The sequence below is a fragment of the Schistocerca gregaria genome, chromosome X (genome assembly GCF_023897955.1).
Source record: "Schistocerca gregaria isolate iqSchGreg1 chromosome X, iqSchGreg1.2, whole genome shotgun sequence".
Taxonomy (NCBI): Eukaryota; Metazoa; Arthropoda; class Insecta; order Orthoptera; family Acrididae; genus Schistocerca; species Schistocerca gregaria.
The window spans coordinates 498,292,145-498,308,574 of record NC_064931.1 but is presented as its reverse complement, the minus strand read 5'-3'; the positions used below and the strand labels follow the sequence as shown (position 1 = coordinate 498,308,574).

The 16,430-nt window shown below is 42.9% G+C and overlaps 1 protein-coding gene across 1 annotated transcript in view; it reads right to left on the bottom strand.

Moving 5' to 3' along the window:
• Positions 1 to 16,430, bottom strand: part of LOC126299108 (gamma-aminobutyric acid type B receptor subunit 1) — a 489,230-nt gene that overhangs the window by 28,389 nt on the left and 444,411 nt on the right. The gene's annotated exons all lie outside the window — the stretch shown is intronic.

The following is a 16,430-nucleotide window of genomic DNA, read 5'->3' as shown; positions in this document are numbered from 1 at the left end:
CGAGGTATCATGAGAGGCGTTTGAATCACCTTCTCAGCACACTCCAGGAGCTAAGAGGCACTCGAAGTGAGCATATACCCTGAAGAGACATCTCTCCTGTGGTGTGGGTTCTTAAAGAACTTCTTCTCCTCAGTAGGCATTTATGCACTTACTTGTTTCTTGTTCGACAAGGCAGAGTTGAGGCATGTAAGAAAAAAAAAAGTCATGAATCACAATGTTTTGATAACTGGAAAGAGAGTAAGCGGAAAATGATTTTTAATCCAGCAATAGTGCTGCCCTTGGAGAATAGCAACAAATCTACGTGTTTGGGGCGCTGATCGGCTAATTTTGAAAAGCAGAGGGAGCCAACTACTTTCTGAAAATTGTGCTCCTTGTCAGCTTATGATTCGCTCTCATCAGTATCTAGGACATAAGTATGAACTGAAAAGTCCAGTTACTGCTTATCGAATTTTGATAGGTCCCGCAGTTTATGAGGAATGAGGTGCCTTTGAAATTATAATGTCTGCAGACATCAGGTATATGGTATGTTTCATAACCACCGCATTTCTTGGGTAATTTCTATCACAAGTCAGTAGTGACTATGCCCAAAGCAATATTCATCTTCCTCAGCTATATTCTGGACATTAATACATGCGTTTTTAGCGGCAATATCTTTCAGAAGAGCGATGTAACAAGACGCCACATTAAGTGGATCAAAACATGCAATCGTATATCGAGGTGAAGTACATGGCTGAGCACCTTACCCAATCCTCTGTCCTGCATTTCTGAAAAATAATCCAGTATGGTGCTCTTCGTGAAAGTTCTGTACCACTCTGCGATTGACTCGTACAGCGGTATCACAACACTAGATCCCCAAATGTGGATGATGCTCTCTTTTACTCACCAGCTTTACTCCCCTCCTTCAGAGCGCGCGTGAGTTCGCAGTATAGAGCTGCCTTAAAATGAATGGTGGGATATTGTGGGTCAATGCCCACTTTGGGGAGCTGCCCATTTGATGTATGGATTAGCACGGGGCAATAGCCGTGGCGCGGTACGTTTGTATCGAGACAGATTTCCAGAACGAAGGTGTCCCGACAGGAAGACGTTCGAAGCAATTGATCGGCGTCTTAGAGAGCACGGAACATTCCAGCCTATGACTCGCGACTGGGGAAGACCCAGAACGATGAGGACACCTGCAATGGACGAGGCAATTCTTAGTGCAGTTGACGATAATCCTAATGTCAGCGTCAGAGAAGTTGCTACTGTACAAGGTAACGTTGACCACGTCACTGTATGGAGAGTGCTACGGGAGAACCAGTTGTTTCCGTACCATGTACAGCGTGTGCAGGCACTATCAGCAGCTAGTTGGCCTCCACGGGTACACTTCTGCGAATGGTTCATCCAGCAATGTGTCAATCCTCATTTCAGTGCACATGTTCTCTTTTCCGGGGTTGCGTAGACAAGAGCTTTCAAATTCCCCCATAAATTAAAGTCAAGAAGGTTGAGGTCAGGAGAGCGTGGAGGCCATGTGATCAAATTGTAAATTTTCACAGTCAACGTGTGTGGGCTGACGAGAATCCGCACGCAATTGTGCAATCACGTCATCAACACAGATTTTCAGTGAACGTTTGGGCAGGCATTGTTGGTGATGTCTTGATTGGGCTCCATGTTCTTCCACCTACGCTCAATGGAGCACGTTATCATGATATCATACGGGATACTCTACCTGTGCTACTAGAACATGTGCCTTTACAAGTACGACACAACATGTGGTTCGTGCACGATGGAGCTCCTGCACATTTCAGTCCAAGTGTTCGTACGCTTCTCAACAACAGATTCGGTGACCGATGGATTGGTAGAGGCGGACCAATTCCATGGCCTCCACGCTCTCCTGACCTCAACCTTTTTGACTTTCATTTATGGGGGAATTTAAAAGCTCTTGTCAACGCACCCCCGGTACCAAATATAGGGACTCTTCGTGCTCGTATTGTGGACGGCTGTGATTCAGTATGCCATTCTCCAGGGCTGCATCAGCGCATCAGGAATTCCATGTGACGGAGGGTGGATGCACGTATCCTCGCTAAAGGAGGACATTTTGAACATTTCCTGTAACAAAGTGTTTGAAGTCACGCTGGTACGTTCTGTTGCTGTGTGTTTCCATTCCTTGATTAATGTGATTTGAAGAGAAGTAATAAAATGAGCTCTAACATGGAAAGTAAGCGTTTCCAGATATAGAAAAACTGAAAAAATTGCAAAAATGTGGGAATGTGTCAAAATGGAAAAAATGTAAAGTATGGAAAATCACAAATTTCAGTTACAATATGACAATACAGGATGTCTGCATTTATACAGTGAGTGTAATCGAAATTTTAGGCATAAGCTCTAGATCAAAATGACATAACTATGATATGCTCCATCTATTACCTATGTGATTGGTGCAGTTGAACAGTATTCTAAACAATATATCCATCTTGTATTATTTGAATATATGCCAAGCTTTGAAACCTGTAGTTGAAGTGTTAGCATACAACCAGGTGTGGGTAGCATTCATTATTATCCAACTGTGATGCAGATCCGCCACCCAGCCATAGTATCTACAAAACGAACTCCTTCCAAAAACTGCTGTAAACACTCGTTGCTAGCTACCAAAAGAAAATCCTTATATTTAAACTAAAACAGATGGGTTGTATTGGATGTGGGTTGTGTTTTAATGACAGTGCATCACTGGTAGGTGAGTTGCCTTCAGTTTGTTTAAACATAGCTTTATGCTTACAAAAATCGAGTTTCAGGACCACCAACAACCGATGATGCTCATTTATACTTTTCTCCTATTTTGATAACATGGAATACTGAAAAAAGCGTGTATAAAAGCTTAGATTCAGGATGTATGCAATACAAAAGAACGTTCGAGGAATATAGTTTTGCATTTTCCGTGTTTATCCAAGTTTTACCGTTTTTTTCACATTTCCTTCTATATACAGGGGTTCCCACCTAATTCAAATGGTTCAAATGGCTCTGAGCACTATGGGACTTAACATCTTTGGTCATCAGTCCCCTAGAACTTAGAACTACTTAAACCTAACTAACCTAAGGACATCACACACACCCATGCCCGAGGCAGGATTCGAACCTGCTTGAGACCGTAGCAGTCGCGCGGTTCCGGACTGAGCGCCTTAACCGCGAGACCACCGCGGCCGGCCCCCACCTAATTCTGCCACCTTGTATATTACCAGATTTATATGCTGCAATATATATATATATTGTGTGTGCACTTATCGCACCTGGAGTAGGGTGCAGTTATTATCTATCGCTATGCAGAAGGTCCATGTGTGTGTGACGTTTATAATAGGCTATTTTTCCTATGTTAAAACTTTGGTTCAGATTGTTGTTCTTCTGATTGATTATAACATTTAAATAGCGTTTGCAGTCAATACTCTCACAAAACATCTGTCATTTTTATGCAATTAAAGCTTCAAAATCATTAAATATCAAGATATGGTCACATGATCGAAAATGCTCTGTCGTTGGCTGATGCTCTGGTGACGTCACAGACTACGAGTAAGACGAAGCTGTACGTGTGCTATAGTAACGTCGGCTGAAGTTCCGAGGGTTTCATGTACCTTTTCTGCAAACAATTTAGCCATTTAGTGGTGAAAAATGCAATTAAAATTTTTAAGTAACAATAGATAGGAATTTTGTGAAAGATGATAGTGGAATCCTTGCAGAAGTTGATGCGTTTATGCTGCAACCATTTAGAGTGGCGATATGTGCTACGACGGACACTCTTTTCCCCGCTTCCTGTAACATAACTAAACTCGCTTAAAACTAAGGAATTGTAGACCTTCGGCAAATGGGTCCTTACGTTATGACTAGATTGTCGACTATCAGTCATGAGCTACGACCAAAGCACAATAAAAGAATTCTTGGCAAAACTTAGTGCTGATGTCCTCTGTACAAGACACGCAGCAGAGGCACTGCATTCACGAGGCGTTCTGTGGAGCAACGGGTAGCTCATCTGATTGCAGAGAGAGAGGTGAGATGTTCGAATCCTGGGAGTGTCACATATTATTAAATGTCTTACATGAAATTCGAAAATAGCGTTTGCAAGAACTGATTGTAGTAGTTGTTTCGATAGTGGAATGTATTATATATAGCTTCACATCAGTCTTCGTCTGAGAAACGGACAACAGCGGATAAATGCATTTACTTTGCGAACAAACAATTCACTTTTTTTTTTTGAATGCTTTGTTAGTACTGAGGGCATCACCATATACCAACCATTTATACGAGGTGAAAGACGATGAGGTTATACGGAGACACATAAAGCGTGTACGACACGCAGGTGACACAAAAGTAAGAGCTGTGATGTTTGTGAATTTAAACTAACGTTAGCGTCTGAAGCAGACTTATTTCATCTTTATGTAAGATGGTGAAACTGAAAATGTTTAAACAATAAGGGTCCTTGCTGGACAGTACGGAGATAAAAACATAGCTTCTAATAAAGTAAAAAGTGTGGGGTCACATTAACTAGAAAATATTTTTCTTGAACTTGACATGTGTAAGTAGCGATTACAAATGTAAGCGCATATAAACACCAAGGAAAACACAATAACACTCTGTTTATGATCGGTGTGATGAAGTTTTGTAATCGTGATTTGGTTTTCATATTAGAGGACTGCCGGGTTGTTTCACAAATAAGTTGAAATTTTCTTTTGAGCTAGATTCGAACCAGTGATCTATGGACATCATCTTACAAAAATCGATGATCTACCGCTCTAATAATTGAGCCACCGAATAATGAAAGTGTAGCTGGGTTAAAACGACAATTTTCATTAGGGCTTTAATTTTGTTGAATGACGCTCTTTCATTGCAACAATGAGAAAGCACATTTCGGAGGTACGTAAATGTTAACTTCACAGTGCAACACATTTTTAATTAAGTTAGTGAACTTATGCGTCGACGTGGTGGCAATTTGCAGGTACAGTACAACCACATCATACGCCCCATGTCATCCTCTGGAACACTCAAAAACAACTTTTCTTGTTTTTATATATGTATTTGTAACCCATTTTCCGAAACGTAAATTTCAAAACATGAACTCACTGTGAAGTAGCATTATGACAGTAGGAGCAGCGAGATAACCAGTGATGACATAGGCATCACATGACTGGAATGGAGCGTTTTAGCGGACTTTCAAATTATTTGAATTTCATTTCCGATTTTTTAAAAGAATAGTGATAGTGAAATTGAAGAGGAAAAAAAGTATGTTAGGAGTATAAAATGACATAATTAATCTTTTAATACAACTTCCAGAAAACAGTCAAATACTCTGTTACACAGTATTATTTGTTACCTCAACAATAGGAGATCTAATGCAATGTGAAACTATACAGAATATCATGTATCTCAGTTAAACATCTGGATTTGTGTGTATACTATAGGATAAAGTTTTGCCCCATGTGCTATATCATGATGATCTCACAGTAAAGGGTGTGTGGCTTGTAACATCACAGATAAAAGGGTAAGGTACTGACCTGTGCTCAAGACATGACAAATGTGACTAAGCATTTTGACTGTTCGAAACAGTTTTGACTTGCTAGTCTCGATAAGTCGCAACTTGCTGACTTACCACTTTTACTTGTTGGAACCAGTGCCAATGTGCCAGAGCAAATCTCAATTTTCTTATAATATTTAGATGTGTCGCTTCTTAATATCTAATGGAGAAATTTTTTGGTGTAGCTCGCAATGAATGCAGCATGAAATACCAACTGCCATGACAAAACCCTCTCATTCCAAAATTTAAGTGGGTGTGATGCACGCTTCCTTATTGAGCACATGGAAGATTTCAGCTTGGAAGATGATAAGTCAATGTCATTCATGAATCTTTGAAAAGTACTTGAATCATACAAAAAATACACTTCCTGGATTCGCAACGCTTCATCAATGAGTCTTTTCAGAAATTTGCTGAGACAGTGCTTCAGGAGAATATGTACACCACCAGAACTGCATATTCCAATGATGCAAGGTTTTAGCTTGTGACGAAGAAGGGGGTCTTTCCACACGAATATCTCCATTCAGTGGAGAGACTCCACAAAACCATGTTGCTTGACATAAGCGCATTCTTCAGTAAAATAACAGGCAATGGCACAATATGTGTGAAGAATGAACACAAGGTGAATGTTTGGCGAGATTTCGGATCCCTGATTTGGGGAATATGTAGAGTACAGTAGGGGGGCTACAGCGGTATGGCCCCACTCTCATTTGTTGCCAGATGCATCCAAAATGGTGGTGATGACGTCATCCAAGATGGCAGCGTGTAGACTTGGAAACAGAGCATGACACCATCCATGATGGAGTTCGAGACGTCATTCAAGATGACGGATTTTGCGGGAAGATAGGTAAATTGGGCTACCTCCACTAACCTAACCCCCCTCCTTCCCCCCAGAAATTGGCAGGAAGTTCACATTCCATCAGGACAATGCAACACACCTATAGTAATCTCAGAAAATGGAGGGAAAACAGGTCAGTTGGGCTACCTCCACTAACCTAAGTCATTCGACCGCCACCTCTTCCTAGGAACTGGCAGGAAGTGTGAAATTTGCAGGAAGATAGGTCAATTGGGCTATCTCTACTAATCTAAGAAAATGGTAGGAAAGAAAGGGCAGTTGGGCTACATCCACTAACCTATGTCATCTGACCGCCACCTCTTCCTAGGGATTGGCGGGAAGAGGACTCGACCTGTGCTGGACATAAGTCTTTATTTCGCATGCACTATTTACTTAAACAATTAGAGGTAGGACCACCATCAAGTGTAGTCGCCATGGGATCTGGATTCCAACTGACATAGTACACAGTACAGCCACCAGAGGGCACTGTCGCCCATTCCATGACGTAATCCAAGATAGTGGTCATGACATCAGCTGATGATGCAAGTACTGTTATCCAATATGGCGGATTTTGGCGGGAAACAGTGTGTTCACCACGAGGTCTGGACCTAGCACACAGTACTGTCACCAGAGGGCGCTCTTGTCTATTCCATGACATAACTCAAGACGACTGTCTGGAGGAGAAAACGACCCAGGCTATGCTGGGCTGCTGGAGAGAGGAAAGAGTGTACTTTATTTATTTTGGAACAATTTATTTAGGGATGGATTTGATATAGTATATTCACCACATTGATACAAAACACATGCTCTGACATGCTTGCTGTCATGCCACACAGCCCATAGACCTGTAAACTACTCCTAAATAATGCTCTGCAGACACTCAAACAACTCATAAATTACTGAAATAATTTCAGTACAAACATGCAGACTCCTCCTAAATAATGCAGTACACAGATGTGCTGACATGAAATCAACTTTTAAACTGTTCAAATAACGCATAGCACAGCCTACAGACCTGCGCGTGAAATAATGCAACACTCATGCAAACAATAAACGCAGACACTGCTCGCCGCCCCCTGTCCACCAGGTGGCACAGGAGGCATCCACACACGCTCCCAGGAGTCAGAATGCACTGGTACAGACTGCTTAGTGACGCACAGGTGCCCGGAAGCTTGAGGCGGCGACACCCCTTTCATACTTGAGATATTCCTCTCGAAATGCATGTTCACCTAGGCACTGTTACTGACGTGACCAGATGGGAATGAAACCCTATTTGCAGAGCGCAGGCGCTTCAAGGGCGTGCACACGTAGACGCCACCACGAGCCAGCGCCAGACACAAGCCAGCGTGAGCCATGACTCTCACTCTACTGCCGACGGCATGGGAAAGTCCTCCCAGTGTTATACTGATGTCACATGTCTATCTAAATAAGCGCCAAGTCATCCTCTGGACCACATGTGCGTGTGCTTACCGTTGCCGTTGCTGGTGCGGCTCCAGTGGGAGTGCCATTCGTCATTGTTTTCTGTAGACAAGACTTTCAGCAGTAAAATTATTTTGCACAGATCGCTAAATTGCACTGACAGTTAAACCCTCAAAAGTTGTCTACAGGTCCTCAAATACATACAAGACTCACAAGAATATTGGAAGCCAGGAACATATTTACCAGTTTAACTACAGACTGCTGCTACAGTCTGACAGCGATCAATGTACAGGTAATGTCTCCCCTTGACGACTGTGGTTCTGGAACGAATCTCAGTATCTATAGCACACATAATTTTCCACGTAAGAAATCTCTCTCATACCCTTGCAATTATCAATGTCCTGGATCTATATGTCCCTCACGATAGGACACACAGTCATCTTCTCTGGTCATGTCACAATATAAGCCACAGTAACTTGACACTGCAATATATACACATTTTACAAAAAACAGTGCAGTTATCTTTTATATCTGTACAGCGCAGGAAAAAGTTATGGTATGCCTACACTCACACCAGCTATATGTCTCGATTCTCCTCAGTCCTAGGAAATTATGTGACAAAGTCTTACAATCAGCGCTTCAGGAAGGTGCTGCATCCTGCCAAGATTCTCTCAAATACAGGCATTCGGCGCTATGTGTGATAATGGATATTGCACCCAAGGACGGAATGCTTGGAAAGACGTCACCGATGCGGGTTGGTGTATTGTAATCATCATCACAACAAGGAAAATCCGAATTATCTCTTCCTCGCGGTCCTAATGTGGCACCCCGTCCATGACGTCTTACCTTTCCTGCTTTCAACATACACAAACCTTCTCACTGCTATGTAGAGACTCCTATATCCCAGCACAAAGGATGTCTTGTGAATGAATGGGGGATTATGACTGGCTCTTATCGAATTTACCTGCAGAATTACAGATGCCGCCAATGTGGAAGCACTGCCTGCCTTTTTTCTTTCTTTCTGTAGACCAGACTTTCAGTGGCAAAAAAAAAGCTATTTTACACTGATCACCATATTACACCAACAACTAAACCTTGCAAAGTGTCCTACATATTGTCAAATACGGAAAGACTCTTACTCAATTACACTGCCCTCTCACTGAGGACAGGACCTTGAATATTAGAGTGTGAAACCAATCTCCAACCCAGCAATATATCACCGTGTACCATATCGATGTAGCATACATAAAATTCCTATATTCTGCTCCATACAAAATCATCCCTTTCTGAGAAAACAGACAACTCCGTATGCACTCCTCACAGCACTAGGTATTTCCCTGCAAGGTCAGCAGTCATCCACTCCTGAGGAGTGATCGAAGTGGCCTCATCGGACCGGAGTCACTCTCAGAACTGTTGTACAAATTCAGGCTCTTTCCCCCTCGGCACAAACGCGTTACTGTTTCTGGTCCGGACCTGCTTGCTTTTCTACATCCATCTCCAGACTCTGGGATTACAAGAACACATGTATTTTCACATTGTTTGCTGTAATATTATACCATTTTCGTGGTACTTCTCGATATAAAGCACACAGCAGTATTCTACCGATCGCTCGCGCAACATAATTCCGTAATTAAGACTGGAAATTATTTCTCTACAAACCCGAAACTTTAGCGCTTATCCCGTCTGTGAAGACCTTTACGTTAGAACTCGAAACAAATAGAGGAAACACGTCCGTATTCAATCTTCTCATATTTCCATGCGATCACGAATGCTGCCCAACACATACTAAGTATTAGTTCGCTATTCTGCCGTCTAGAGGACGACAAAGTTAACTCAGCTACATTCCTGCATTCCATCAGGACGGCTCCTACTGTTAATGGGAAACGACAATCATCCCCGCACAGGTCACTGGTGCTGTGGTCTGACCACACATTGACAGAATGATCCTACAAAATCGGTCACATATATATTTAATCCTGTACTTACAACAAAATGCCGGCCGGAGTGGCCGAGCGGTTCTAGGTGCTACAGTTTGGAACCGCGCGACCGCTACGGTCGCAGGTTAGAATCCTAATAAGTATAACACTCGGAGGACTTTCACATGCCGTCGGCAGCGGAGTGAGAGTCATGGATCATGCTGGCTTGTGTCTGGCACTGGCTCGTAGTGCCGTCTCCGTGTGCACGCAATGATGTGTGTGATGTCCTTGGGTTAGTTAAATTTAAGTAGTTCTAAGTTCTAGGGGACTGATGATCTCAGAAGTTAAGTCCCATAGTGCTCAGAGCCATTTGAACCATTTTACAACAAAATGTTACGATCACGGTCTCAGTTGAAACACATTCGACAATGAGCGAAGTATCGGAAATACACCCTGTTGATGGTTGTCAAATATCTGTACCATTCTTATGTCTTGACATAAGTACTTGAAGTCAAATCAATACCTACCTTACGACTGGACATAGTCATTTCCTTTGAACATTTCAGAACACAAACACATACTTTATAAGCCTAATGCTCAAATGTGATTCTATCACGCAGCTCCTACTAATAAGTATAATACTTCGTCAATAACTGATTGCTGGCGATACGAAATAATACTGAGAAATCAACCGTAGGCAGACATGTCTCATAAGTTTTTCTTGTGAGTGCTACCATCGTGTCTTAGAAAGAGGGGTTTAATCGTCTTACAAACCGCCAGATGTTAAAAAACCCGAACACAACAACTACTGTGTGTTACTGCCACAAGGGGTCTTGGTTGTACAGGTGCATACAAGTATCCATGTTAAAAGCTATACCCACTTTACAAATCGAGGTACGACATTACCTCTGAATGAGGTGGTTTTTGTAAAATATGTATATATTGCAGTGTAAAGTTACTGTGGCTTACATTGTGGCATGACCAGAGATGATGACTGTGTGTCCTATCGTGAGGGACGTATAGATTCAGCACATCGATAACCGCTAGGGTACGAGAGAGATTTTTTATGTGGAAAATTATGTGTGCTATAGATACTGAGATTCGATCCAGAACCACAGCCGTCAAGAGGAGACATTACCTGTACATCGATCGGTGTCAGACTGTAGCAGCAATCGTAATATTCAATTGTGGTTACAGTGGTAAATATGTTCCTGACTTCCAATATTCTTGTGAGTCTTGTATGTATTTGATGATCTGTAGACAACTTTTGAGGGTTTAACTGTCAGTGCAATTTAGCGACCTGTGCAAAATAATTTTACCGCTGAAAGTCTCATCTGCAGAAAACAATGACGAACGGTACTCCCACTGGAGCAGCACTGCAGCTATGCATCATCGCACCAGCAATGGTTAACACACTCACACACGGTCCAGAGGATGACTTGGGGTTATTTACATACACATGGGACGTCAGTATAACACTGGGAGGACTTTCACATGCCGCCGGCAGCGGAGTGAGAGTCATGGCTTATGCTGGCTTGTGTCTGGCACTGGCTCATGGCGGCGTCTCCGTGTGCACGCCCTTGAAGCGCCTGCACTTCGCAAATAGGTTTTCACTCCCATCTGGTCACGTCAGCAACAATGCCTAGGTGAACACGTATTATGGGAGGAATATCTCAGGTATGAAAGGGGTGTCGCCGCCTCATGCTTCCGGGCACCTGTGCGTCACTACGCAGGCTGTACCAGTGCATCCTGACTCCTGGGCGCGTGTGTGGATGCCTCCTGTGCCACCTGGTGGACAGGGAGCGGCGGGCGGTGTCTGCGTACATTGTTTGCACGTGTGTTGCATTATTTCTCGCGCAGGTCTGTAGGCCGTGCTATGTATTATTTGGACAGTTTAAAAGTTGATTTCATGTCAGCACATCTGTGCACAAGCATTATTTAGGAGGAGTTTGCATGTCTGTGCTGAAATTATTTCAGTAATTTATGAGTTGTTTGAGTGTCTGCAGAGCGTCATTTAGGAGTAGTTTACAGGTTTGTGGGCTGTGTGGCGTGACCCCAAGCATGTCAGAGCATGTGTTTTGCATCAATGTGGTGAATATACTATCTCAAATCCATCCCTAAATAAACTGTTCCAAAATAAATAAAGTACACTCTTTCCTCTCTCCAGCAGCCCAGCATAGGCTGGGTCGTTTTCTCCTCCAGACAGTCATCTTGGGTTATGTCATGGAATAGACAAGAGCGCCCTCTGGTGACAGTACTGTGTGCTAGGTCCATACCTCGTGGTGACCTCACTGTTTCGCGCCATTCCCCCCCGCCCCTACCGTCTTGGGTTACCTCATGGAACAGACGACATCGCTCATTGGTGGCAGTACTGTGTACTAGGTCCAGACATCGTGGTGAACACACTGTTTCCCGCCAAAATCCGCCATATTTGATAATGGTACTTGCATCATCAGCTGACATCATGGCTGCCCTCTTGGATTACATCATGGGATGGGCGACAGTGCTCTCTCGTGGTGGTACTGTATACTGGCGATTTGGACTCCGGACTCCATGGTGTACACACTGTTCCTTGCCATTTCTCCCCACCCCAAACCTCCATCATGGATTACATCATGGAATGGACGACAGCACCCTCTGCTGTTTGACTCTGCACCCTATAGCAACTACACTTGGATGTGGTACTACCTCTAATTGTTAAAATAATTAGTGCATGCAAAATAAGGACTTGTGCCCAGCACAGATCGAGTCCTCTTCCCACCAATCCCTAGGAAGAGGTGGCGGTCAGAAGACTTATGTTAGCGTAGGTAACCCAACTGCCATTTTCTTAGGTTAGTAGAGATAGCCCAGTTGACCTATCTTCCCTGCAAAATTCAAACTTCTCAGCAGTTCGTAAGAACAGGTGGCGGTTGGATGACTTAGATTAGTGGAGGTAGCCCAATTGAGATATTTTCCCACGTTTTTCTTAGGTTACTATAGGTGTGTTGTATTGTTCTGATGGAATTTGAACTTTCCGCCATTTTCTGAGGGAGGGGGAGGGAGGGGGGTTAGGTTAGTGGGGGTACCCAATTGACCTATCTTCCCACCAAAATCCGCCATTTTGAATGACGTCACGACCTTCATCTTGGATGGCGTCACACACTGTTTCCAAGTCTACACTCCACTATCTTGGATTATGTCAACGCCGCCATCTTGGATACATCTGGCAACAATGGAGAGTGGAGCCGTTCTCCTGTAGCCCCCCTACTGAGTACAAGTGCACTTGAACACGGACACGCACCTGTTTGCAGACATTTTCGCGAAATGCCAGAGTGTATGCCTGGGCACATGCTCCCTAGATTCTGCCTTTTATTACACCATGGCAGGGCTTTTGTGGGATGCAATATTAAGAAGAACACATATCAGAATTCTAACTGTTGATCAACTTTGATATGCAGCTCTTCTTCGAACACTGCATTCGCTAGTTGCTTTGCCACTGTGTGCACAGGTACGCTAAGGCAAATACCTTGTGTATGAGTGAATAGGAGTACAGGCCATCTGATGACTTTCTTTAAGTTACGTCCATTACTTGTATGTAGGCAATCTCTACAGGCATGCCACGAAAAAACTCTACCATATGAAGCGTTCTGATAGCTGCCCGAAGAAGAAATCGTCAGAATGGTGAAAGAGATCCAAATATCTGGTTGCTAATTATAGTGAGCGACATGTCTTGGAGGCAGAACTTACGCATCCTACCCATTTGCATGACGCACATCATGACTTGCCACTGTGTCTGGAAAGCCTAGACACGCGAAATGGTTTTCTCCTGAAGCTGATGACATCGCTGGGGAATAATCAGAGATACATTCTATGCTACGAAAGCCTCCAGCAATGTTTCAGTTTGTGGATAATATTTGTTATAATGACCTGTAGTCTTTCCAAGAACCAACATTGCTCGTTGAAGGAGTACATTGATTTAAACACCAGAGGGCTTTCATGACGTGAGACCATGAGAAAGATTTTTATACGTAAATAAATAATTCACTTGTCGGAAAAACAATGGAAAATGTTACAGAATACCGTGATATTCATTTAGTTTATCGATGAGAGGGGCGTTATGGCGCAAGACATTATGTCGAAAGGTGAAATTAAAAGTCGTCCACAATCTTCAGCTGAGGAGTAGTCACTACAGAGCTGGCCACGGTTTCAGTGCAGTTCACAAACTCTGTCTACATCCGTATGTGCGCTCTGGATCCCTCCAAACTCCACATGTTCCGATTCTACTATGAGTTAGCGAAACTAGACTTCACTGATCCCAGATCACTTTATATGGGTACTGACAATTTCATCTACTGAGTGAAAGCTTCGATCCAAATGAAGTAATTAGATACAATCCTGAAGCATTGGAAACACCTGGATATTCAACTGCTAATCCTTATGGAATAAAATCACAGAACAAGAAGGTTATCAGACTGATGGAGGATGAAGCAATGATTTGAAGAGTGTGAAGTTCGTGGGACTCAAGCCGAAAACATACACATAATGCATTGATACAAGTGTCATCCAGAGCTGAGCTAAGGGTATGTATTGTGTGAGTCTCATAGGCTCTTATGATCGATTATTACAAGAGGTACTTGCTCGTAGGTGGTGCCACCGCTCCATATATGGTCTGCTAGGTTGTCTTTCGATCATGAGGCCATGCGGTACATATTGCACTGCATCTGAAAGTCAGGCTGACTTGTCATGGTAACAAGCAGTTCATCTATGGGACCGGGATTGGGCCTCTACTGTACTCCCATTATTCACTTAAAAGTGACTGAGTGTGATGCTGTGCATTTATTTATTTGTAAGTAGTGATTATGTATGTTAAATACTTGGATGAATCACTTGCCATATTTTTGTGTATGAGTATGCGTTTCTTGGCACACACAGTGTGTGCATGGAAATTACGTACACACTACGTGTGGCTGTAAGGCTGTAAACATTTCATGTAGTTGTGTGTGTGTGTGTGTGTGTGTGTGTGTGTGTGTGTGTGTGTGTGTGTGTGCGTGTGCGTGTGTGCGTGTGTGTGTGTGTGTGTGTGTGTGTGTCTTGTGTGCTGCTGCAGGTCCCTGTTTCCTATAAACATGGTCATTTACTGTACACAGAAAAGAAATGATTAAAATTTAAAGAGAATAATCAGTGATTAAAAACGTAAATAGTCCATGCTGAATTAAAAAATTAAAACAGTTATCAATTTCAATGGGAAAACGTAGTATTTAGTTTCTTAGTTTGCCTGAAAGTATTAGTGTTGTATATAAGTCTTCAGGAAAAAGATGCAAAAATATCCTTGTAAGCCCATGTATATACAGCATCAGAAAAATAAATACCTTTGCATATCATTGTTTATCAGAAACAAATAGCTTTGTGAATAAACCAACAAAACATTGTAAAAATGGCTTTGTTACCTATTGTATGTATCGAAAATAGAGTTGTAAACAAACCAACAAAAGGATGAAAAATAAATTGTAAATAAACCAATGTATACAAGGCACCTGAAAATATAGCTCTGTAAATAAACCACAAAAGGATTAAAAATTATTACTAAAAATCAAATAATAGTGTTAACTAAGTGTACTGCAAAAATTGCTACTAATAAACCATTAGTTAATGTGATATATCGTTGTTATTATTTCCAAACTATAGATTTAGTGTTAATAACAATTTGTTTATAACAAACGTAGACCCCTCTCCATGATGCACAGACCCCGAATGGAGAGACCTTTGTAGATGTACTGGTTACTAAGGATGATAAGGGAGAGAATGCGCTTGAATATTATTAGAGGTAGGGGGAGGGAAGGGGTTTCCCACCATTTTAATGTGTTCCCGTTACCCGGGGGAGGTAGGGGTTTCCCACAAATTTTATATCACACAAGACCACGTAACCGGTATCGAGTTATGCTATGACCCTGAATATACCCTGTACAATTGCCCCAGGTGCGTAGGCAGGGTGGGGGTTCCCCTGGGTGACCTTGAATATAACCTGCACAGTTGCCTATGGCGATTCCCTGGAGGAGAGAAGGGGGGGGGGGGGGGTGAACCTGAATATAACTATCCCAACTGTGTAACGTGACACCAGAAGTGATCTTCAGATAAAATCATTGTCTTGGCTAGAACCTGCCCTTGATAGTTACAAGATCCACACATGTGGGGAGGGGAGTTTGCTGGTCACTGGCACGTCCAGCGCTAAGCGGCTGAAAGAGCCCCTCACGGAAGTGTAGGTTTAGTGGAGGAGAAAGGCCAATGTCCACTCGATGTTTGCTGAAGGGAGGGGAGCAGGCTCATTACGAGTGTGGAGAAGGCTCTGTGGATGGCTATACTGAGCGCAGTAGATGCAGCCGCCTACAATTCGTGGCTCACGCCGGCATAAATGACGTCTGCCGGTACCTATATGCGACTGACTGAATTGATACTTATAGCTAGCTTTACACACGGCGTGCAGTATGAACTAACGTTGTTCCCAGAATCGGCAAAGATTCTTTGGTTTGGAGTCGATTGGATGGCTTCAACCAGAGGCTCAGCCCATTTCGTGACGATTCCGAATTCGAATTTGCTATTGAGTACAGAACTATAAGTCCCCTTAATATACTCTTGTGCAAAACTTAAGGACGAAAGTGTCACTGTTAAGTAGCATAGGTCGATGAAACTTGGACCGTGTATATACAAACGACTGCTACAGTGTAGCACAGCATGTAATCGATAGAAATACGCA